The sequence below is a fragment of the Pongo pygmaeus genome, chromosome 16, assembly GCF_028885625.2.
Source record: "Pongo pygmaeus isolate AG05252 chromosome 16, NHGRI_mPonPyg2-v2.0_pri, whole genome shotgun sequence".
Classification (NCBI taxonomy): domain Eukaryota; kingdom Metazoa; phylum Chordata; class Mammalia; order Primates; family Hominidae; genus Pongo; species Pongo pygmaeus.
The window spans coordinates 69,992,893-70,017,622 of NC_072389.2; the positions used below are offsets into that span (position 1 = coordinate 69,992,893).

At 43.1% G+C, this 24,730-nt stretch overlaps 1 protein-coding gene and 1 long non-coding RNA gene across 4 annotated transcripts in view; one reads left to right on the forward strand and one right to left on the reverse strand.

Annotated features, from left to right (window-relative positions):
- The window catches only part of ZNF609 (zinc finger protein 609), a 229,812-nt gene that overhangs the window by 115,409 nt on the left and 89,673 nt on the right, over positions 1-24,730 (forward strand). The gene's annotated exons all lie outside the window — the stretch shown is intronic.
- The window catches only part of LOC129013653 (uncharacterized), a 49,771-nt gene continuing 35,893 nt past the window's right edge, over positions 10,853-24,730 (reverse strand). The window contains exon 5 of the long non-coding RNA XR_008494050.1: positions 10,853-11,082. This is a non-coding gene — a long non-coding RNA (uncharacterized LOC129013653). The remainder of the gene's footprint in view (positions 11,083-24,730) is intronic.

The window sequence follows — 24,730 nt, forward strand, 5'->3', positions numbered from 1 at the left end:
AGCAAGCTGGTTTTATCTGAGAAAATATAAATAATTACTTGATATACTTGGCTGGGCGCGATGGCTCACACCTGTAATCCCAGCACTTTGGGAGGCCGAGGCAGGTGGATCACGAGGTCAGGAGATCAAGACCATCCTGGCTAACGCGGTGAAACCCCGTCTCTACTAAAAATACAAAAAATTAGCCAGGTGCGGTGGTGGGCGCCTGTAGTCCCAGCTACTTGGGAGGCTGAGACAGGAGAATGGCATGAACCTGGGAGGCAGAGCTTGCAGTGAGCCGAGATCGCACCACTGCACTCCAGCCTGGGCGACAGAGCAAGACTCAGTCTCAAAATAATAATAATAATAATAATAATAATTACTTGATATACTTGAAAAATTAATAAAAATGGGGACTAATCAGGATTAGGCACCTTGAGAAACCAAAACCCCTGCTTTGGCTTCTTTTAGGTCAAATTTATCTACTTAGTTTATATTATAACTTACAGGTATAAATGTGGTTGTTGTTATTAATAATAATCTTTTATTCAGTGTCTACTTGCTGCCAGTTTCATGAGGCTTTCTTTAAACATTAATAGTGACTTTAGGCTAGCTTAAATATGTTATAAATTCTGATACAGATTTCTCTAGTCATGTGCTTCTTAGTTATGATGTCAATTCAGAATTTTTTATCAGATTTTTATTCTAGAAAAAAAACCAAAAAAGTCAACACACGTCACTGCTATAAATTATATCCAAGAATGGGGGCTAAAATAAACTTGCAATATCTTAAAAAAATTTAACTTCCATGCCCTATTCTAGAAAGCTACTGGATGTTTCTACGAAAAGGAAGATGTGATAGAGGAAAGATGAAATTCAATAAACAAGAAAGGTTAAAGGAATCCTCAAAATAGTGGATGGAACCAGGCGTGGTGGCTCAAGCCTGTAATCCCAGCACTTTGGGAGACTGAAGCGAATGGATCACTCGAGATCAGGAGTTCGAGACCATCCTGGGAGGTGGAGGTTGCAGTGAGCTGAGATCATGCTACTGCACCCCAGCCTAGGAGACAGAGTGAGACTCCATCTCAAAAAAAAAAAAAAAAAAAGAATGAACTGAAGGCGTAATTTAAGAATCATATATATATATAGAAAACAAGGCCGGGTATGGGGGTACATGCCTGTAATCCCAGCTACTTGGGAGGCTGAGGCAGGAGAATCGCTTGAACCCAGGAGTCAGAGGTTGCAGTGAGCAGAGATCGCACCACTGCACTCCAGCCTGGGCAATAACAGCGAAACTCCGTCTCAAAAAAAGAAAGCAGGCTTAGTGCGGTGGCTCATGCCTGTAACCCAACACTTGAGGAGGTCAAGGTGGGAGGATTGCTTGAGGCCAGGAGTTCAAGACTAGCCTGGGCAACATAGTGAAACCCACCCCCCTTACCTGCAAGAAAACAGAAAAAATAAAAATAAAATATAGATAAATATTTTTTATCTGCTTGTTAGGATATGAATGACTTTGTAAGTGTGACTGCGTAGGGAAAAAAACATAAAGGAAAAGATTGATAGATTTTTACTAAATAAAAGTTTAAGATTTTTTTTTTTTTTTTTTTTTTTTTTGAGAGAGTCTCGCACTGTCATCCAGCCTGGAGTGCAATGGCATGATCTCGGCTCACTGCGCCCAGCCCAGCCAAGGTTTTTTTTTATATCAAAAAAGGTTGTGAACATTACTGAATGATCTTGCTTCACTGCAGTCCTAAGTCTTGTCATTAGTCTATTTTAGTTATCTTTTAGATTCTGGAGTTGCTCCGTCTCATTCTTTACTTGGAATGATTCATTTACAGGAAAATTAATTACTTAATAAGGTTTATGGGCTGGGCACAGTTGCTCACGACTGTAATCCCAGCACCTTGGGAGGCTGAGGTGGGCAGATCATGAGGCCAGGAGTTCGAGATCAGCCTGACCAACATGGTGATCCCCATCTCTACTAAAAATACAAAAATTAGCCATGTGTGGTGGCATGCACCTGTAGTCCCAGCTACTCAGGAGGCTGAGGCAGGAGAATAGCTTGAACCCGGGAGGTGGAGGTTGCAGTAGCCGAGATCGTGCTATTGTACTCTAGCCTGGGTGACAGAACAAGACTCTGTCTCAAAAAACAAAAAAAAATTATGACCAGACATGGTGGCTCAGGCCTGTAATTCTAGCACTTTGGGAGGCCAAGGCGCATGGATTGCATGAGCTCAGGAGTTTAAGACCAGCCTCAGCAACATGGCGAAATCCCATCTGTACAATAAAGTACAAAAACTATATGGGTGTATAGTGGCATGTGCATGTAGTCCTGGCTACTCTAGCGGCTGAGGTGGGCGGATTGCTTGAGCCCAAGAGGTTGAGGCTGCAGTGAGCTTTGATAGGGCCACTATATTCCAACCTGGGTGACAGAGAGAGACCTTGTCTCAGAAAAAACAACAAAATTGTGCAGGATCTGGATTTTTTTTAAAATTTAAAACATTTTCATTAAAAATTATAAAACAAAAAAAAGATTTGCATCTGCGTTTTGCTATTTTTTTTAATGTCTTTTTTGTTCCTCTCTCCCTCCATCACAGCCCTCTTTTGTGTTAAATAGGTATGTTCTATTGTATATAGTGTAGGGAGACCCATCTCTACAAAAAATTTAAGAATTAGCTAGAACAGAGAAAACAAAAAGAAGTGATGGTACATGCAAAGAAGTGATGGTACATGCATGCCTATAGTCTCAGCTACTTGGGAGGCTGAGGTGGGAGGATGAGTTGAGCCCAGGAGGTCAAGCTGCAGTCAGTTGTGATTGTTCCACTGCTCTAGAGTCTGGGTGATAGAGCAAGACCCTGTCTCAAAAAAAAAAAAAAAAAAGTAGCCAGACCCACTGGCTCATACCTGAAATCCCAGGTGTGGGAGGCCTAGGCGGGTGGATCATTTGAAGTCAGGGGTTCGATACCAGCCTGGCCAACATGGTGAAACCCTGTCTCTACTAAAAGTACAAAAAAAATTAGGTGTGGTGGTAGGTGCCTGTAGTCCCAGCTACTTGGGAGGGTGAGGCAGGAGAATCACTTAAGCCTAGGAGGCAGAGGTTGCAGTGAGCTGAGATCTTGCTACTGCACTCCAGCCTGGGCGACACAGGGAAAAAAAAAACAAAAAAAACTGGTGTTTTTGTATAGCTCTGTTCCCTTCTTTGTCCTTTGTGCTATTATTGTCATACAAATGACATATACCCATCAACACAGATTATAAATATTGCTTTATGCAGTTGTCTTTTAAGTCAGATATGAGAAAAAAGTTATAAATAAAAAATACATTTATACAGTCTTTTGTATTTACCTACTATGGTAGGTAGGCAGAATACTGCCTCCTCCAAAAAAATTTATTTCTTATTCCCTGGAACCTGTGAATATGTTACCTTACTTGGCAAAAGAGATTTTATAGATGTGATTAAATTAAGGATTTTGAGGTGGGGGGATTAGCTGGGATTATCCAATGGTTCCAATGTAATCACAAGGGTTCTTGTAAGGGAAGAAGGGGGCAAGAGAGTCAGAGTCAGAGAGAGATTTAAAGATGGTATACTACTTGGTTTGAAGATGGAGGGAGGGGATGAGCCAAAGAATTTAGACAGCCTCTGAAAGCCTAGAAAAAGCAAGAAAAATGGATTATCTCCTAGAGCCTCCACAAAGAAATGCAGCCCTGCTGACATCTTAATTTTAGCTCAGAGAGAACCATTTTAGACTTTTGAACTCCAGAACTGTATGATAATCAATTTGCATTGTTTTAATCCACTAAGTTTATAGTAATAGTTTCTTATTGCTGCTGTAACTTAATACAGCTATGGGGGAGTTAGCTTTACTAACATTCTTTCTTTGTGTGGATTCAAGTTATTGCCTAGTGCCCTATCATTTCACTTAAAGATTCCCTTTAGTATTTCTTGTAGGGCAGGTCTACTAGCAATGGACTCTCTCAGTTCTTTTCTTTTCTTTTTTTTTTTTTTTTTTTTTGAGACAGAGTCTCGTTCTATCGCCTAGGCTGGAGTGTAGTGGTGCAGTCTGCAACCTCTGCCTCCTGGGTTGAAGTGATTCTCCTGCCTTAGCCTCTTGAGTAGCTGGGACTACAGGCATACGCCACCATGCCTAGCTAATTTTTGTAGAGATGGGGTTCCACCTTGTTGGCCAGGCTGGTCTCGAACTCCTGACCTGAAGTGATCCTCCCACCGTGGCCTCCCAAAGTGCTAGGATGACAGGTATGAGCCACCACGCCCAGCCTCTCAGTTCTTTTTTATCTGGGAACATCTTAATTTTTCCTTGTTTTTTGATGGATAGTTTTGCTGGATATAGAATTAAATACTCAGCAGTTGACAACTCTGTTTTTTAGCCTTCAATGTCTTTTTTTTTTTTTTTTTTTTTGAGACAGTCTCGCTCTGTTGCCCAGATAATTTTATTTTTAAATTTTTTTAGAGATGGGGGTCTCACCATATTGCCCAGGCTGGTTCAGTGGCTATTCACAGTTATGCTCATAGCACACGGTGACCTTGAACTCCTGGCCTCAAGCTATCTTCCTGCTTCCTCCGCCTGAGTAGCTGGGACTATATGCATGCCACTATCCTGGCCTAGCTTTCACTTTCTGCTGGTGCAGAGCTTGAAGGTCAACTGGAGGTGAGAGTTTAGGCCTTCTCAGTACTTTACTGAGCATGGCCTCAGCCCTGGGCATGTATACGTCCTTGTGCATACATGTGGCTTGCTTTTTTTAAAGATTTTCTTCTACTCTCAGACAATCTAGAAAACATATAGCTTTCTAGATTTCCAGGAAAGCCCTGTGAACATGTCCTTCCCCAGCTTTTCCTTTTAAGTTTTTTTGGTCAGGCAGCCACAAAGTTAAGCACTTCCCTCTATTTTTCACAAATACTCCTACCTCCCAGGGAAAAGGCTTTTTATGCTGGGTAAGCTCTGAGTCTGGTCAGATACAGATGACCTTGCAAGTGGGGCCTTCCAGGGAACCACCAGAAAGGTCAAATAATGATAATTCCCTGGGAATGAAGCTTCACAGGCACCCCAACCCTGTTCTGCCCCATCTAGTGATTGTCAGGCTGCTGCTTTTTCACTGTGATTGCAGGCTTTTGATTTTTCAGAGCAGGAGATGGGAGTAGGGCAAGTTAAGGTGCTAACAAAGCTCAATGTTTCTTACTGATATTCAGGCGTTTTGCTTGAATAAATGCTCTTAGATTGTTGTAAGCCTTTGGTGTTAATTTCCAGAATTCTGAAAAACTTGATTTTGACAATTTTTGTTTTATGGAGAAGAGAATTTTCCAAGATCCTTTACTCTGCCAATTTTGCCAATGTCCTCCCTCATTCTTTAAAGGCTTTTTTAGTTCCTGGCTCAGAGTCACCCTCTCCAACACTATTCCTGGCTTAATTCTTGGTAAATTCTATGTCCATATTAATTATCTTTCCAACATCTTTGTTTCTTAGTTCCTTGTCCATGTCTCTCCCAAAGATTTTTGACCTCTATCCTGTCTCAGCTACTACTCCCATAGTCGTACTCTAGACCAGTGCACCAGGACCAAACTGTCTATTTTTGTAAATAAAGTTTGTTTAAATATAGCCTTACTCCTTCATTTATGTAACGTCTATAGCTTCTTTCATACTACAACAGCCAAGTTGAGTAATTGCGACAGACACCATTGACTCTCAAAGCCTAAGGTATTTATTGTCTAACCCTTTACAGAGTTTACTGACTCCTGCCCTAGACCTAGTCAATTAGAGCTACATCTCCTCTGTTATTTCAGTATCAAGCATGCTATTCTTCTGTCACTCATTTCTACTTTCACAACACCCTTCCTCTGGAATCTCTGCTCCGTCAATCCTTTGACACTGTGAATCACCACTTTTTGTACTGTGCATTACACTCTTTTTCAAGTACTTCCCTACTGAACTTATATTCATTATAATTACTTTCTTCGCTACATTGTTAAATTTCTCACCGACAAAACCTCAGTCCAACTTTTTGCCTACTTCATGCCTGTACCTGTGTGTCTACATGTGGCTGAAAAAACTGTTCTGCCTGTTCTCACTTTAAGTTCACAATCATTAGCCTTAATCAATCCTACATTTCCCTATCCATTCACTCTTTCTTCTTTTTTTTTTTTTTTTTTTGAGACAGAGTCTCGCTTTGTCACCCAGGCTGGAGTGCAGTGGCATAATCTCGGGTCACTGCAACCTCCACCTCCCAGGTTCATGCCATTCTCCTGCCTCAGCCTCCCAAGTAGCTGGGACTATAGGCGCCCGCCATCACGCCCGGCTAATTTTTTGTATTTTTAGTAGAGACGGGGTTTCACCGTGTTAGCCAGGTTAGTCTTGATCTCCTGACCTTGTGATCCGCCTGCCTCGGCCTCCCAAAGTGCTGGGATTACAGGCATGAGCCACTGCGCCCGGCTGAGACAGAGTCTTGCTTTGTTGCCCAGGCTTGATTGCAGTGATGCGATCTCGACTCACTGCAACCTCTACCTCCCGGGTTCAAATAATTCTCTGCGTCAGCCTCCAGAGTAGCTGGGATTACAGGCACCCGCCACCACACCCGGCTAATTTTTGTATTTTTAGTAGAGACGGGGTTTCATCATCTTGGCCAGGAGGCAGGAGAATGGCGTGAACCCAGGAGGCAGAGCTTGCAGTGAGCCAAGATCGCACCACTGCACTCCTGCCTGGGTGACAGAGCAAGAGTCCATCTCAAAAAAAAAAAAATTAAATTAAATTTAAAAATAAACATAAAAATAAAAGTGAGATATGATAGTCCTGTTTTAGAAGCTCTGTTTTCATTGGTGGGGCTTGTCATTTGGTGGCCCTTACTATAGGAAGGAGTTGATTGACCATTGATGAGGGATCATCCGCCTTCCAGCATCTGTAGGTCTTTTGTCTAAGGCAAGTCATTTTTCCCTCAGAGGAATCAACCCATCTTTTGCCTGCTTTCTCATAGCCCAGGGGAGCAAAAAGGGGTTTATGTTTGACTGTTGCTGTGAGTGTTTCACTTCATCTCTGTTCTTAGTTGTGCATGGTGCAGGTGAGTACCCAGCCTGTCCAACATATTCTGAGTAAATGTTCAGACTTTTGCTAGAATCGTGAAGGTAGGGGAGGTGGGAGGAGGCTGCCTTGGGTAGTGGAGATGATCTAGAGCTCTGATTATATCTTTTAGGACTTTGAGCGATCTTCCTGTTTTGAACCCTATGCTCTTTTCAGAGTACCTGATACCACAAATTGCTGATCTTTTCCTGGGTTTTGAATGTTTGCTAACAGTTTCTTCACTTCCACCTCTACCAATTTTATAAGCTTAGGTTTCATCTTTTTTTGGTCTCTAGGTTAACATTTATCCATCTGCTTTCCAGTTCCCAAAATGGTTTTCACATCTCTTGTCTGCTATTCTCTTCTCTCTTGCTCTTTGTCCTCAAGGATTTATGCCTATTTTTATTTGGTTTCATTTTAATGAGTTTTTAAAAAAGAAAGGAAGGGAATATATAAGTAGAGCAACTCACCCTCAGTTGTACAGGGTGTGCCTTTTAAGAGGGTTCCCTGCTGATCAGAACTAGGATCTCTGACTCGGCACTTTGGGAGGCCGAGGCAGGTGGATTGTTTGAGTCTAGGAGTTTGAGACCAGCCTGGGCAACATGGCGAAACCCAGTCTGTATTTTAATTTATTTATTTATCTACTTATTTTTATTTATTTATTTTTTGAGACAGAGTCTTGCTCTGTCACCTGGCTGACAGACTGGAGTCCAGTGGCGTGATCTCTACTCACTGCCACCTCAGCCTCCCAAGAAGCTGGAATTACAGTTATGCGCCACCATCCCTGGCTCATTTTTGTATTTTTAGTAGAGACAGAGTTTCGCCATGTTAGCCAGGCTGGTCTTGAACTCCTGGCCTCAAGTAATCTACCCACCCAGCCTCTCAAAGTGCTGGGATTACAGGAATGAGCCACCACGCCTGGTCAGCCACTGCACCCAGCCCCATCTTTATTTTTATTTTTATTTCTTTTTTTGAGACGGAGTTTTACTCTTGTTGCCCAGGCTGGAGTGCAATGGTGCAAGCTCAGCTCACTGCAACCTCTGCCTCCCAAGTTCAAGTGATTCTCCTGCCTCAGCCTCCTGAGTAGCTGGGACTATGGGCACATGCCACCACACCCAGCTAATTTTTGTATTTTTAGTAGAGATGGGGTTTCACCATATTGGCCAGGATGGTCTCGATCTCTTGACCTCGTGATCCACCCGTCTCACCCTCCCAAAGTGCTGGGATTACAGGTGTGAGCCACCACGCCTGCCTGCTATTTTTAAAAATATAAAAAATAAATAAGGAACTAGACTCTCTAAGAAAAAAAAAAAGAGGAGGCCCTGCTTAAGGTATTTGAAATGATGGGTTAAAATCCATCCTGGACCGGGTGTGGTGGCTCATGCCTGTAATCCCAGCACTTTGGGAGGCCAAGGCGGGAGGATCACTTGAGGTTAGGAGTTTGAGACCAGCCTGGCCAACATGGTGAAAACTTGTCTCTACTAAAAATACAAAAATTAGTCAGGCGCGGTGATGCACGCCTGTAATTCCAGCTACTCGGGAGGCTGAGGCACAAGAATCACTTGAACCCGGGAGGCGGAGGTTGCAGTGAGCCAAGATCATGCCACTGCACTCCAGCCTGGGTGACAGAGCGAGACTCTGGGGGAAAAAAAATCCAACCTGAGCTTGATTCACAGTGCCTTAAAGTTGTTTAGCCCCGAGGAAGGCAGCTTCTCTAATTCACAATGGTCTTATGCTGAGGGTAGCCTTGAACATACGTATTTGTTGCTGTTGTCTTTAGCTAATAACTTGAATCTGAGGTATATTTCTGCTTTGTTTCTTTAAAATTCTATAGTAAATTGTTAATGGTTTTTACTGGGTTAGGATATCTATTTTTTGGAAAAGGTCCCTATGTATTTCTTTTGAATATAGTAACAAATTAGTTTCATCTCTAAATCTGTAGACTAGTTTACAGTGTAGCTAGCTAGCTGACACCTAATTGAGCACTCAGTAACCTTAGTTAATGCTCATTTACTTTTGCCCTCATGCCATCCAAACTCAGATTCAAGCATGACTTTATTACTTCAGCATTCTGCGTAATAAATTCTTGTCCCATAAACGGTGACTCACAGAAGGAGAATGATTCTAAAGCATTCTGAAATATATTTTTTACTTTTTTTACTTTTTTTTTTTGTTTGGTTTGGTTTTTTGAGACAGAGTCTTCCTCTGTCGTTCAGATTGGAGTGCGGTGGCATGATCATGGCTCATTGCCACCTCCGCTTTCCAAGCTTAAGTGATCTTCCCACCTCAGCCTCCCGAGTAGCAGGGACCACAGACATGTGACACCATACCTGGCTAATTGTTATTTTTGTAGAAATGGGGTCTTGCCGGCCGGGTGCGGTGGCTAACACCTGTAATCCCAGCACTTTGGGAGGCTGAGGAGGGCGGATCACTTGAGGTCAGGAGTTCGAGACCAGCCTGACCAACATGGAGAAACCCTGTCTCTACTAAAAATACAAAATTAGCTGGGCATTGTGGCACGTGCCTGTAATCCCAGCTACCCGGGAGGCTGAGGCAGGAGAATCTCTTGAACCCGGGAGGCGGAGGTTGCGGTGAGTCGAGATCACGCCATTGCACTCTAGCCTGGGCAACAAGAGCAAAACTCTGTCTCAAAAAAAAAAAAAAAGAAAAGAAATGGGGTCTTGCCATGTTGCCCACACTAGTCTTGAACTCCTGGGCTCAAGGGATCCTCCCACCTCGGCCTCCTAAAGTGCTGGGATTACAGGTGTGAGCCACCACGTTCAGCCTGAAATATATTTTTAAAATTGAAATAATGTATAAAAGGAAATATACCTCATGAAGACTAGTTAACTGATGACCTTGTTCAGTATTTAAGGAGATGTTAAAGTTAGTTCTCAAAGAAGACAATAGGTGCAAAGTTCATGTTGAAGGGAGCCTGTTGTCCTCTTCATGTCCTACCTAATTCTACTTCTCGCCATCTTTGATTTCTTAACTTTGGCATAAAGAAGAGAGAGGAAAGAGGAGAAGGGAGATAAAGAATAACTTGAAGCCGGGTGCAGTGGCTCACACCTGTAATCTTAGCTGTTTGGGAGGCCGAGGCAGGCGGATTGCCTGAGTTCAGGAGTTCCAGAACAGCCTGGGCAACATGTAGAAACCCTGTCTCTACTAAAATACAAAAAATTAGCTGGGCGTGGTGGCACACGCCTGTAGTCCCAGCTACTTGGGAGGCTGAGGCAGGAGAATTGCTTGAACCTGGGAGGCGGAGGTTGCAGCAAGCCGAGATCGTGCCACTGTACTCCAGCCTGGCAACAGAATGAGACTCTGTCTCAAAAAAAAAAAAAAAAAAAAGAATAACTTGAACTGATAATGAGTATCAGCAACATTTTCTACTGTGGCCTTGATAGCTGCAGACTGGTACTGGTCCATGGCCTGTTAGCAACCTGGTCGCACAGCAGGAGGTGAGCAGTGGCTGAGCAAGTATTAGTACCTGAGCTCTGCCTCCTGTCAGATCAGCAGCATTAGATTCTTATAGGAGCGGGAACCCCATTGTGAACTGCACATGAGAGGGACCTAAGTCATGCGTTTCTTACGTGAATCTAACGAATGCCTGATGATCTGAGGTGGAACAGTTATAGCCCTGAACCATCCCCCCTCCCGCCAACCCCCCTCTGTCTGTGGAAAAATTGCCTTCCAGGAAACTGGGCCCTGGTGCCAAAAAGGTTGGGGACCACTGCTTTGTAGGAATACTCGGTAAAATGGTGATTATTACAGTATTGGAACAGAATTAAAGACAGCAAAAATCTTGAGTTCAGTGAAACGAAATACTTCTCAAATTTATTAGACCCATCATATATGCTTTTTAATTAGTTGTGTCTAGTTTTAACCTTTCCCATATGTTTCATACAGAGAGACAGCTGTAATGTGGCAACCTGTGGCTCTTGTCTTTTACCTCCACAATAGTGATGTTTTTTTTTAAGATAATAATTTCTTTTCTTTGTAGCTTTTCTTCCTTTGAGTTGTTGTCTCTGCCTGTTGCTTTCTAGAAGAGGATCCAAAAGGAAAATGCTTTGCTGTTTAATCAATATTTTAGGAGAGGCTACTCTACAGAACAGGCAATGACATAATTTAACTCACAAGGATGGCAAAAACTAAAATAATTAGTTTATCTGTTTAGAGTATCTGAAGAAAATAGCAGCTCATTGTTCTCTAAAGTGGATCTTGCCACCCACCAGTTGTTGAAATCTCAGCCTTGTCTTTGTACATTTCAGTGTCAAAAGAGGTCGAGGAAAAAATCCTATCTTTCCATCTTCCTTTATATATGGAATGGTTATTGTTTAGATGAAACTGTATCTACCCTGACAGTGTCATATCTGTAGTACCTAGCAGCACAGTACCTATTAGTAGTAGGGCTTCAGTACATCTTTTTGCATAAATCCTGAAGTAACTATTAAGTTCTGGGACAGTGGTTCAAAGGGCATAATAAAAAAGGGATGAAACATCAAGTTTCTGGAAAATTGTGGTGTATTTGTGTATTTTCTTGCATTTGTGGAGAGACTAGTAAAAGTTAACCTAATTAGATTTTCAAAAGTGTTCATTGATTATACTCAAAAAATATTTACGGAGTACTTCCTGTGATCAGGCACAGCACTAACTCCTGGTATAGAGTGTTGAAGGAGACCTTTAGGAGACGTGAAAGAGGGAATACCCTCCTTCATGAAACTTCCAGTTTATTCTAGTAGGGAAACACTATAAAAATAGCTCTTTTGCCTGAGATAAGTGTTACAAAGGAAAATTACTCCTGATTATCTATGGATGTGGTGTCTCCAGGTTAATTTTTCTGAAAATGAATGTGGATGGTAGAGTCTCTAAAGAAGTTATCAGGCCAGGCACTGTGGATCACTTGAGGCCAGGAGTTTGAAATGAGCCTGGCCAACAGGGCAAAACCCCAACTCTACTAAAAATACAAAAGTTAGCCAGGTGTGGTGGCACATGGCTGTAATTCCAGCTACCAGCGAGGCTGAGGCATGAGAATCACTTGAATCCGGGAGGTGGAGGTTGCAGTGAGCCTAGATTGCACCACTGCACTCCAGCCTGGGCAACAGAGCGAGACTCTGTCTCAAAAAATGATAATAATAATAATAATAATAAAAGAGGTGGCCGGGCGTGGTGGCTCACACCTGTAATCCCAGCACTTTGGGAGGCTGAGGCGGGCAGATCACCTGAGGTCAGGAGTTTGAGACCAGCCTGGCCAATATGGTGAAACCTCATCTGTACTAAAAATACAAACATTAGCCAGGTGTGGTGGTGTGCACCTGTAATCCCAGCTACCCAGGAGGCTGAGGCAGGAGAATCGCTGGAACCCAGGAGGCAGAGGCTGCAGTGAGCCAAGATTGCGCCACTGCACTCCAGCCTGGGTGACAGAGCAAGACTCTGTCTCAAAAAAAAAAAAAAAAAAAAAAAAACAAAAAAAAAAACACCATAAAGCAGGCTGGGCATCATGGCTCAAGCTTGTAATCCCAACACTTGGGATGCTGAAGTGGGAGGGTCACTTGAGGCTAAGAGTTTGAAACAAGTCAGGGCAATATAATGAGACCTTGTCTCTATAAAAAATAAATAAAAATTACCCAGGGTCTTGGCACCTGTCTGTCGTCCTGGCTACTCCAGAGGCTGAGGAGGGAGGATCACTTGAGCCCAGGAATTCAAGGCTGCAGTGAGCTATGATTCCACCACTGCACTCTAGTCTGGGTGACAGAGCGAGCCTTTATCTCTAAAAAATAAATTAAAAGAAATAGGGCTGGGCGCGGTGGCTCATGCCTGTAATCCCAGCACTTTGGGAGGCCAAGGTGGGTGGATCACGAGGTCAGGAGATCGAGATCATCCTGGCTAACACAGTGAAACCCCATCTCTACTAAAAATACAAAAAATTAGCCGGGTGTGGTGGCAGGTGCCTGTAGTCCCAGCTACTCGGGAGGCTGAGGCAGGAGAATGGCGTGAACCTGGGAGGCGGAGCTTGCAGTGAGCCGAGATCGCGCCACTGCACTCCAGCCTGGGCAACAGAGCGAGACTCCGTCTCAAAAAAAAAAAAAAAAAAGAAAGAAATAATGGCCAGGCCAGTGGCTCACACTTGTAATGCCAGCACTTTGGGAGGCCAAAGTGGAAGGATCACTTGAGCCTAGGAGTTCAAGACCAGCCTGGGGCAACATAATGAGACCCTCTCTACAAAAAAATTTAAAAATTAGTCAGGCATGTTGGTATATGCCTGTAGTCCCACCTACTCGGGAAGCTGAGACAGGAGGATTGCTGAGGGAGGATCACTTGAACCCAGGAGGTCAAGGCTGCAGTGAGCCATGATCATGCCACTGCGTTCCAGCCTGGATGACAGAGTGAGACCTAGTCTCAGAAAAAAGAAATAAATAATTTTGTTCGATTGTACAGTGTTTTGTTGCATGTGGGTGTTTTGGTTTGTTTTTTCTTTTCCTTTCCAGAAATATGCTTACTTTTTTTTTTTTTTTTTTTTTGAGATAAGGTCTTACTCTGTTGTCCAGGCTGGAGTACAGTGGCTTTCACTCACTCAATCACAGCTCACTGCAGCCTCAACCTCCTAGGCTCAATGAGATCCTTCTACCTCAGCCTCCCAAGTAGCGGGAGGACAGGCATACACCACCACACCCAACTAATTTCTTTATTTCATTTCATTTTATTTTATTTTATTTTATTTTTGAGATGGAGTCTCGCTCTGTCACCCAGGCTGGAGTACAGTGGCGTGATCTCATCTCACTGCAACCTTCACCTCCTGGGTTCAAGTGATTCTCCTGCCTCAGCCTCCTGAGTAGCTAGGATTACAGGTGTGCGCCACCACACCTGGCTAATTTTTGTATTTTTAGCAGAGACGGGGTTTCACCATGTTGGCCAGGGTGGTCTCAAACTTCTGACCTCAAGTGATCTGCCTGCCTCAGCCTCCCAAAGTGCTGGGATTACAGGCCTGAGCCACCGTGCCCAGCCTAATTTCTTTTATATTTTTTGTAAAGATGAGGTTTTGCCATGTTGCCCAGGCTGGTCTCGAACTCCTGGGCTCAAGCCATCCACCAGCCTCGACCTCCCAAAGTGCTGGAATTACAGGTGTGAGCCACTGCGCTGACCCCAGTGTTATTTTTCAGAGGTGGGGTCTTGCTCGCTCTGTCACCCAGGCCGGTGTACAGTGGCACAATCATAGCTTACTGCACCCTCCAGCTCCTGAGCTCAAGTGATCCTCCTGCCTCAGTCTCCCAAGTAATTAAAACTGTAGGCATGTGCCACCACACCTGGCTAAGTTTCTGGTTTTTAGAGAAAGTGGCTCGCCATCTTCCCCAGGCTGGTCTCAAACTCTTGACCTCAAGCAGTCCTCCCACCTCATCCTCCCTCCAAAAATGCTGGGATCACAGGCATGAGTGAGAAGTATGTTTTCTACTCTATGTATATTTCGCACTATGATAAAGTCAAAATCATAAATTGAACCATTATTAAGTCAGGGTCTGTCTCTATAATGAAATGAGAACTTCTTGAATGGGACTTCATGTTTTTTCCCTCTTTCTGTAGGAGAAGAGAAACTAAATTCTTTGATTTACAGGTAAGCAAAACCTTAATTTGAGGAAGAACAGATATTTCTGCATTGATTCTCTTGTTATCACAGTGAAACTTTACTGGGAGTTTCTCTTTAGACTGGTGGAATCAGAAGCAATCATGTTTAGAAGCATTTTTTTTTTTGTCATATGTACTTGTTAGAAATGCAAAAATGACATTTTTGATATATAATGCTCTCTCCCTCCATTCTTGCAGTTTGGCTTGATTCATTTAATTTCTTGCTAGCTCTTATTTTTTTTTTTTTAATGATTGTGAGAGGCTGGGTGTATTTGTAGTACACATATTTCTGTGGGGCTCAAAAGTTGTGATTTTCAGCCAGGTGTAGTGGCTTATACCTGTAATCTCAGCACTTTGGGAGGCTGAGGCAGGAGGATCTCTTGAGGCCAGGAGTTTGAGACCAACCTAGGCAACATAGTGAGACTCTGTCTCTACATACATTCTTAAAAAAAACTGATTTTTTTTTTTCAACACCTATCATGCTTGGACTCTAAGCCTGATGTCAGTCCAGAGTCATTGGGTTTAGGTGCTGCTTTTATCTAAGTCCTAGCATTTTGAAGAGATTCCTATTTGGCAGTGAAAATGCCTGTCTGAATGTAGAGGTTCTCATTTTGATGGATACAGGTAATAAAACTCAAGTTAATAGTAGTGCTGTTAAGGATAGCTGCTTTTGATAGTCATACCAGTTTGTATTTAGAGAAGATTTAGGGCTTGGTGTGGTGGCTCATGCCTGTAATCCCAGCACTTTGGGAGGCTGAGGCCAGAGAATTGCTTGAGCTCAGGAGTTTGAGACCAGCCAGTAACATAGTGAGACCCTGTCTCTACAAAAAAAATTTTTCTAATTAGCCAGTTATGGTGGTATGCACCTGTAGTCCCAGCTCAAGTGTCTGGGGTAGGAGGATTACTTGAGCAGAGGTTTTAGTGAGCTGAGATCACAGCACTGTACTCCAGCCTAGGTGACAGAGCAAGACGCTGTCTCAAAAAAAAAAAAAAAAAAAAAAAAAGGGCTGGGGGCGGTGGCTCACGCCTGTAATCCCAGCACTTTGGGAGGCCGAGGCAGGTGAATCACGAGGTCAACAGATCGAGACCATCCTGGCCAACATGGTGAAACCCCGTCTCTACTAAAAATACCAAAAAAAAAAAATTAGCCGGACGTGGTGCTGGGCGCCTGTAGTCCCAGCTACTTGGAGGCTCAGGCAGGAGAATGACATGAACCCAGGAGGCGGAGCTTGCAGTGAGCCAAGATCGCGCCACTGCACTCCATCCTGGGTGACAGAGCAAGACTCCATCTCAAAAAAAAAAAAAAAAAAAAAAAAAAAAAAAGAAGGGGAAGAGGAAGGCTGTAGAGACTACTAGAGATTGTGGCAACCTCTTTCTCAATCTTGTTTTTTGTTTGTTATTTGTGGAGATGGTATCTCACTTTGTTGCCCAAGCTGGTCTCAAACTCCTGGGCTCTGGTAGTCCTCCCACCTCAGCCTCCCATAGTGCTGGAATTACAGGCATGAACCACCATGCCTGGCCCGTAGTCTTTTTTTTTTTTTTTTGAGATGGAGTTTCGCCCTTGTTGCCCAGGCTGGAGTGCAATGGCAAATGGCAACCTCTGCCTCCAGGGTTCAAGCAATTCTCCTGCCTCAGCTTCCCAAGTAGCTGGGATTACAGGCATGTGTCACAACGTCTGGCTAATTTTGTATTTTTAATAGAAATGGGGTTTCACCATATTGGTCAGGCTGGTCTCAAACTCCTGACCTCGGGTTTGGGTTATCCACCTGCCTCAGCCTTCCAAAGTGGTGGGATTATAGGCATGAGCCACCACGCCTGGCTGTGGCCCTCAGTCTTAATAGTGCAACCAAGAAAATGTCTCAGCTACCCAAATAGGAGAGATGGTTTACACATCAGAATGTTATTTGGGGACTTTATCTCCTGAATTTGGTCCTGGATTGCTCAAATGAACACTAGCTAGTTCCATTTTAGCTCTTCTGATGGAGCTCTGTGTAGACTGGTACAGGAATTGTGGAGGATGTCCCTGTCTTGTGTGGACATGTTCCAACCTGAAATAAGGGTGGTCTTGAGAAGCTAAAAAAGGAGAACTCAATTGATTTTTTTAATTGATGGTTTAGTAGCCAACTTCTGACCTGTTCTTAGCCTGAAAAGAGCTACTGATATCAGGCTAATCATAGTTCTGAGATAAAGGTCAGTGGATGAAGCCCTTTTGGAGGATCCCTAGGGCACATTTAATAACAACAGAAACTGCAGCAGCAGGATTTTATCAGACTATGTTCCAGGCAACAATGTGAAATGCTTCTTATATATTTCATTTAATTATTGCAGTAGCTCTATGCAATACACACTAGCATAATTTTTATTTTACTAACGAGAAAATTGTGGCTTAAAGAAGTTAAATAACTTGCCTAAAGTTGCACAGCCAGTAGTGGAGGATCTATTTAAAGCCAAGATAGCTATCTTCAAAGTCCATTTGTCGTAATCATTATCTCCTATTTATCTTCATCCCCTTTACTTCTATTTGAATAGTCTTTCTTTCCTTATCTCATCTGTTCTTAACCAAGGCCCTCCTCTACTTCTTCCTAAAGTAGTCCACATCTATGGAGCTTCTCAGGAATATACTTTTTTGTGAGATTTTTCTTTCTATAAGATTAAAATTATAAATTAAATGGCTAAAAATTTTTACATATTGTAAACAGACCCAGACAGTTAAAGAGATTATAGAGATCTGGCAGGAAAAACTCGATGCTTTTGGAAAGCTCTTGATAGTATTCACAGATAAGCGATAGTGAAAATTGAGACTAATGGATACTGGTAAAAAATTAGATGTGGTATGGTTGATCATACTCATTGTGATTAAAGCAAAACATTATTCAAGTTTGCTAGAAAGTTGAAGAGCTGAATTTGGGCTGGATGGAGAAGGTAAGAAAAAACACTGCACATGGTCCTCATTTATGAACTTAAATCTTTCCTGGCTGCCAACTGCCTGCTGATTAGAAATCTGAACTCCCAACCTGTATACTAGGAAATCTAGCCTTTTATTGTCCTGGTTTAAGAGGGATTTAAATTGTGCTCAGTATTGAAGTTTTTGGGTCGGAACTATTTTAATATTATCTATGGATAAATATAAGGTCATACATATTAGTAGGGGAGAGAGCATATGGGATAAATTGATCTCTCTCTCTCTTTTGCTCTCTATTTATTTTTAGAGAGGGGGTCTTGCTCTGTTGCCCAGGCTAGAGTGCAGTGGCACGATATCAGCTCACTGCAACCTCTGCTTCCTGGTTTCAAGTGATTCTACTGCCTCAGCTTCCTGAATAGCTGGGATTAAAGGTATGTGCCACCACACCCAGCTAATTTTTGTATTAGTAGAGTTGGGGTTTCGCCATGTTGGCCAGGCTGGTCTTGAACTCCTGGCCTCAGATGATCCATCCACCTCGGCCTCCCAAAGTGCTGGAATTGCACACGTGAGCCACCTGGCCTTCATATATAGAAAATATATATTTATTTTACCTACACATAACACACACACATATACATGCATATATATATATATCTGGGTTTTAAGTAGTCATGTAACCCAGGAAAGGAATCCAGAAATCAATATAGACCTCCTTAAGATAAGAGCAGTAGCTTTCAATGTCAGTTTACAAGGTAATGGTTATACTGACCATAACCATTTTGTGTTTGTTGGCATTAAAAACAAACACAAAATGTTTTCCCTTGAAGATAAAGACAAATAAGTTCAAAAGTAGAAAACTTTGTACATTTCTGATAATACCTTAAAAAGGTCCTGAGAAGAGTAAATAAACTACCCTGGAAATGTAGGCAATACCATAGAGTTTTCTTTAAGTTCCAGAGAGCCTGGAAGTTGGTTGAGTAGTATGTATCAAAAAGCCTTAAAGCCCGGGCATGCTCGTTTATGCATGTAATCCCAGCACTTTGGGAGGCTGAGGTGGGAGGATTGCTTGAGGCCAGGAGTTCAAGACCAGCCTCTGAGGCCAGGTGCAGTGGCTCACGCCTGCAATCCCAGCATTTTGGGAGAGCAAGGCGGATGGATCATGAGGTCAAGAGAGCGAGACCATCCTGGCCAACGTGGTGAAACCCCGTATCTACTAAAAATACAAAAATTAGCTGGGTGTGGTGGCACGCGCCTGTAGTCCCAGCTACTCGGGAGGCTGACTGAGGCAGGAGAATCGCTTGAACCCAGGAGACAGAGGTTGCAGTGAGCCAAGATCGCGCCACTACACTCCAGCCTGGGCAACAGAGAGAGACTCTATCTCAACAAACAAACAAACAAACAAAAACAGCTTCCTCAACAAAGCGAGACCCTGTCTCTATAAAACATGTTTTAAAAAAAGCCTTAAAATGTTCATACCCTTTTACTTGCTTATATGTAGGACTTCACCCTATGAAACTAGTGAAACAGGTGCAAAGATATTTCTCTCAGCCAGGCATGGTGGCTCATGCCTATAATCCCAGCACTTTGGGAGACTGAGGTGGGTAGATCGCTTGAGCCCATGAGATTGAGAACAGCCTAGGCAACATGGTGAGATCCTATCCCTACTAAAAATAATTTTTTTTTTTTTTTTTTTTTTTTTTGAGACAGAGTCTTGCTCTGTCACTAGGCTGGAGTGCAGTGGCACAATCTCGACCTACCGCCCACCAGGTTCAAGTGATTCTCTTGCCTCAGCCTCCCAAGTAGCTGGGACCACAGGCACACACCACCACGCCCGGCTAATTTTTGTATTTTCAGTAGAGATGGGGTTTCACCATGTTGGCCAGGCTGGTCTCAAACTGACCTCAGGTGATCCACCCTCCTTGGCCTCCCAAAGTGCTGGGATTGTAGGTGTTAGCCACCACAACCGGCTTTTTTTAATCAGCTGGTGGAATGTGCCTGTGGTCTCAGCTACTTGGCAGACTGAGGTAGATCACTGGAGCTCTGGGGGTCAAGGCTGTAGTGAGCCGTGATCACATCACTGCACTCCAGCCTGTCAACAGAGGGAGGACCCTGCCTCAAAAAAAAAAAAAGAAGATATTTCTCTCAGCCTTGTTTATACAAGTGAAAATTAGGACAACCTAAATATCCATCTATAGTTAATTGGTCAAATGAATCGTGGTTGGTTTGTTCAAAATAATTCTATTCGGCTGGGCATGGTGGCTCATGCCTGTAATCCCAGCACTTTGGGAGGCCAAGGCAGATGGATCATTTGGGGCCAAGAATTTGAGACCAGTCTGGCCAACTTGGTGAAACCCTATCTCTACTAAAAATACAAAAAAATTAGCCAGCTCTGGTGGCAGGTGCCTGTAATCCCAGCTACTTGAGAGGCTAAGGCACGAGAATTGCTTCAACCCAGAAGGTGGAGGCTGCAGTGAGCTGGGATCTCGCCACTACACCCCAGCCTGCATGACAGAGTGAGACTCTGTCTCAAAAAAATAATAATGGTAATAATTCTGTTCAAGCATTTAAAATTATGTTTTAAGTTGGCCAGGCATGGTGGCTCACGAGGCCTGCAATCCCAGCATTCTGGGAGGCCAAAGCAGGCAGATCACCTGTGGTCAGGAGTTCAAGACCAGACTGGCCAACATGATGAAACCCCATCTCTACTTAAAAAAAAAAAAATTAGCCGGGCATCTGAAATACCAGCTGCTTGGGAGGCTGACGCAGGAGAATCGCTTGAATCTAGGAGGCAAAAGTTGCAGTGAGCTGGGATTGTGCCACTGCACCCCAGCCTGGGCAACAGAGCAAGACCCTTGTCTCAAAAAATTACATAAATAAATAAAATAAAAATAATGTTTTAAGTTATAGCTAATTGACACAAAAACGTTCATGATGCAGTAAAATTCTGATAATCTTTCATAGTCTGAAAAATCTAGTTGTTCTAGGAGAAATAAGAGTCATCCAGAATGTTCTCTTTATTGTTTTTGAGACAGGGTCTTGTTCTCTCGTCAGGCTGGAGTGTGCAATCACAGCTCACTGCAACTTCCGCCTCCCAGACTCACATAATCCTCCCACCTCAGCTTCCCCAGTAGCTGGGACTACAGGTGCGTACCACTACACCTGGCTAATGTTTTACATTTTTTTTGTAGATACAGGGTTTCACCATGTTGCCCAGGCTGGTCTCAAACTCCTAGACTCAAGTGATCCACCCGCCTTGGCCTCCTACAGTGCTGGGATTACAGGTGTAAGCCACTGTACCCGGCCATTCCAGAACATTCTGATGATTCAACCATAACTCATTTCATAGTATAATTGAGTGGATAAGAAGAGTTAGTGTTTGCTGTCTCGCCATATTAATAGTTTTGTGTTGGAACTCCTTGACTGTCAATCAAGTATTATGTTTGAGGAAGATGTAAACATTTAATACTTTTAAGATTAGGAGAGATTTGAAGGGTTTTATATCATGAACACACATATTAAGGAAGAAGCATGGCTCTGCCCTCTTGAAAGACTAAAGAAATATTCCATCAGCAGTTTACTTTAGAAGAACTGAAAGAATAGGTTGATACTGAACCCACTCCCAGAGCCAGGTAGCTGAAAGGGCACTGTAATTGTTATCTTACTAGGAACACATGGAGTGGGAGTAAGGCAGTTTTCTGCAGAAAAGAGGGATTCTGGGCAGACAAAAACTACATATGCGCTATGTTTTGTTTTGTTTTTTTGTTTGTTTGTTTTAAATTAAAACCAGAAAAGGCAAAGACTTGGAGAACATATGCTCAAAAATTTTTTTTTTTTTTTTTTTTTGACGTGGGGTCTCACTCTGTCACTCAGGCTGGAGTGCAGTGGCGTGCTCTCAGCTCACTGCAACCTCCACTTCCTGAGCTCAGGTGATCCTCTCACCTCAGCCACCTCAGTAATTTTTTTTAGTCTGGCTAATTTTTTTTTTTTTTTTTTTTTTTTTGTATTTTTGTTGAAGACCGGGTTTCACCATGTTGCCCAGCCTGGTCTCTAACTCCTGAGCTCAAGCAGTCTGCCTGCCTCAGCCTCCCAAAGTGCTGGGATTACAGGCATGAGCCACTGCGCCTGGTCACAAAATGTAAAGATTTTGAGGGTCATTGATTTTAAACTCCAGAAGCTGGTCCAATCAGAATGACTATAAGGATTTTTGTTAGTGTGATTAGAAAAGAATGTGTCTCTTTCTACTGGGTTTGGAGCTGTGAGTTTATAAAATTTGGGATGGGCGTGGTGGCTCATGCCTGTAATCTCAGTACTTTGGGAGGCTAAGACAGGTGGATCACCTGAGGTCAGGAGTTTGAGACCAGCCTGGCCAACATGGTGAAACCCCGTCTCTACTAAAAATACCAAAAATTAGCTGGGCGTGGTGGTGGGCATCTGAAATGCCAGCTACTCGGGAGGCTGAGGCAGGAGAATCACTTGAACCCGGGAGGCAGAGGTTGCAGTGAGCTGAGATCATGCCACTGCACTCCAGCCTGGGTGACAGAGGAAGACTTCGTCTCAAAAAAAAAAAAAAAAAAAAAAAAAATTGAAGTGCTACAGCCACCTTGCCACCTAGGAGAAGATCCTGGCTGACAATGCAGCTATGCCAGAGAAAACACCAAGAGAGGGAGGGTTTGAAATTGGGCCCCAAGACATCATTTGAGCCCCTACATCAGGCCATGTCTGATATGGACTTTTTCAGTTACACGAGAGCCACTGAATTCTCTTTTTAAGTCAGGTTGGCAGTGGTTTTTCTATCATTTCTAGCTGAACGAGTCCTAATACAGTATCCTTAGGGATATTGTAGGGGTCATAATATCCAACTACCTCATGTCTTGAAATTTGGAGAAGTGAAGTGACTTACTTAAGGTTATTCAGATAAATGGTAAAAAAACTGGGACTAAAACCTGGCCCCTTCCCACCTCCTTTATAAGATAATTACTCCAATGTGTAAATCACTTTAAGGAGGTTTGGGGTAAAGTCTTAAATGGGTTTGAGGATGCCATTTAAGTAATGGAAATCAGCCCTGCTCTCATGGTAAGTGTCATTTGGAATGACAGTGACTGCTATTGACAGAAAACTGACCCCACCATCATAGCTCTTATTTTTCTCAGACTTTGGATAAGTGGGCTGTCCATAGATCATAGTATCTTCATGATTGGTAGCTTAATAAATAAATTATTTGTGAAATCACTGGATAACATTTGGCTAGCTGTTTTAATGTTGCCCATTCCCTCAGCCTCCTGAGCTTCTAGAATCAGCAGACTTGTTTTTCCATGGTGTGTCTAGTAATATGAAATGAAATATGGACCTCAAATATATAAATATATGCCAAGCTCTTTTTCTTTTCTTTTGGAGACGGAGTCTTGCTCTGTTGCCCCAGGCTAAAGTGCAGTGGTGCGATCTCAGCTCACTGCACCCTCTGCCTCTCAGGTTCAAGCAATTCTCCTGACTCAGTCTCCGGAGTAGCTGGGATTACAGGCATGCACCACCATGCCCGGCTAATTTTTTTGTATTTTTAGTAGAGATGGGGTTTCTCCATATTGGCCAGGCTAGTCTCGAACTCCTGACCTTGTGATCCGGCCACCTGAGCCTCCCAAAGTGCTGAGATTACAGGCGTGAGCCACCGTGTTCTATGCCAAGCTCTTTCTTGCCTTAGGAGTTTGCATATGCTGTTCCCTCTGCCTATAGTGCTTATCCCTTGGCTCTTCACATGGATGGCTCCTTCTCATGTTTCGGGCCTCAGTTTAAATCCAGCCTTAGAGATGCCATCTCTGATTACCCAAGGTAGCTCCCTTCTCATTATTCTCTTATCACATGACCTATTTGTTTTCTAATAGCAGTTTCTAATTTATATCTAATTTGTATTTACTTACCAGTCCCTTTCATTTACCACCTATACTCAGTGTGTATAACATAGGAGCCACACATAAGAAGTACTCGATAATTATTTGTTAAATGGTTGGGTTCTGTGTTATCCTAGGCTTGAAAAACATTAAAAAGCACTATTTGCACCCTTTCACCAGCCCTGCCCCAAGTACCTTAATTGCCCTTACACCTCTACTGACTGAAAATACGGCACAAATCCTGAAGAGAAAGGGAAACTAAAAGCTGTACTTAACTGCTATGCTGACAGTTGTCTCAGGCAATTTTGAATTAATATTTTATTATCCCTGTTCTTCAGCTTGTCATGCCTTGTTTTTTCTCTTCTCTGTGACTTCTCACCTACCCACTTGACTCTGACCAGATTCCTGACACTTAAAGGGTATATCAAAGAAATGAGATGGCCCTGAGCACAGGGGAGGAAGGATGGAATGACAAGGGCCACCAGAAACCTCTTTCAGGACTCTCATCACTCTGAGGTCACAGTTTAAAGTCTAGAATGAGAGGGACTTTGAGTGCCTCTTTTTCTTGCTCAGTGCCCTCAGCTTGAGTGCTTAGCTGGCAGACGGGCACCTTTTCCTCCTCAGTTACTGTCAAAGCAACATGAAGGTCAGGCAGAGAGAGACAAATGAGAGCAGCTCAGGGAAAGGAGGTTACCACGGTAACAAGCAGGAGGGACTGCTATTTGGAAACAAGCCTAATCTTTCTCCTCCTTCTCTCTCCTTCTCAGCACAGGAAGATGGGTATTGTTTAGCTGACCTGCATCCTTGGGGTGGGAACCATAATCCCTTTCTGACAGTTCCCAGTGACACTGGAGTGATCTGCTTTGCATTTTAATTTGATAAGCAGCAGCGGCAGTTTCTCTGAAGTGCTGAAAACATGGCTTTTTCTGGCCCTGTTCCAGATAGGATTCTGGTTGCCACAGAGAGGGGTTTGATATTGTTGTTTATTTCTCAACAAAGATCTTGCATATTTGCATAAATGTGGAAGATGCTGCTTGGTTCTAGACAACCAGAATCAAATGAATACAGGCTATCTTTAGGTTATGAATATCTATCTGCTCTAGGAAGGTCACAGAGATACTGCCCCATCCCCAGCTCACAGGACCACCCAGTGACCTGTGCAGTGGATCTTCTGACTTAATGTCCTTACCCTTCTGCCTCCCCCATCTACTTATATGTCACACTATTCTCAATCTCTTCCCTTACCTACCCTACCCTTATAGTAAGCCTTCACTATGTATATAAAT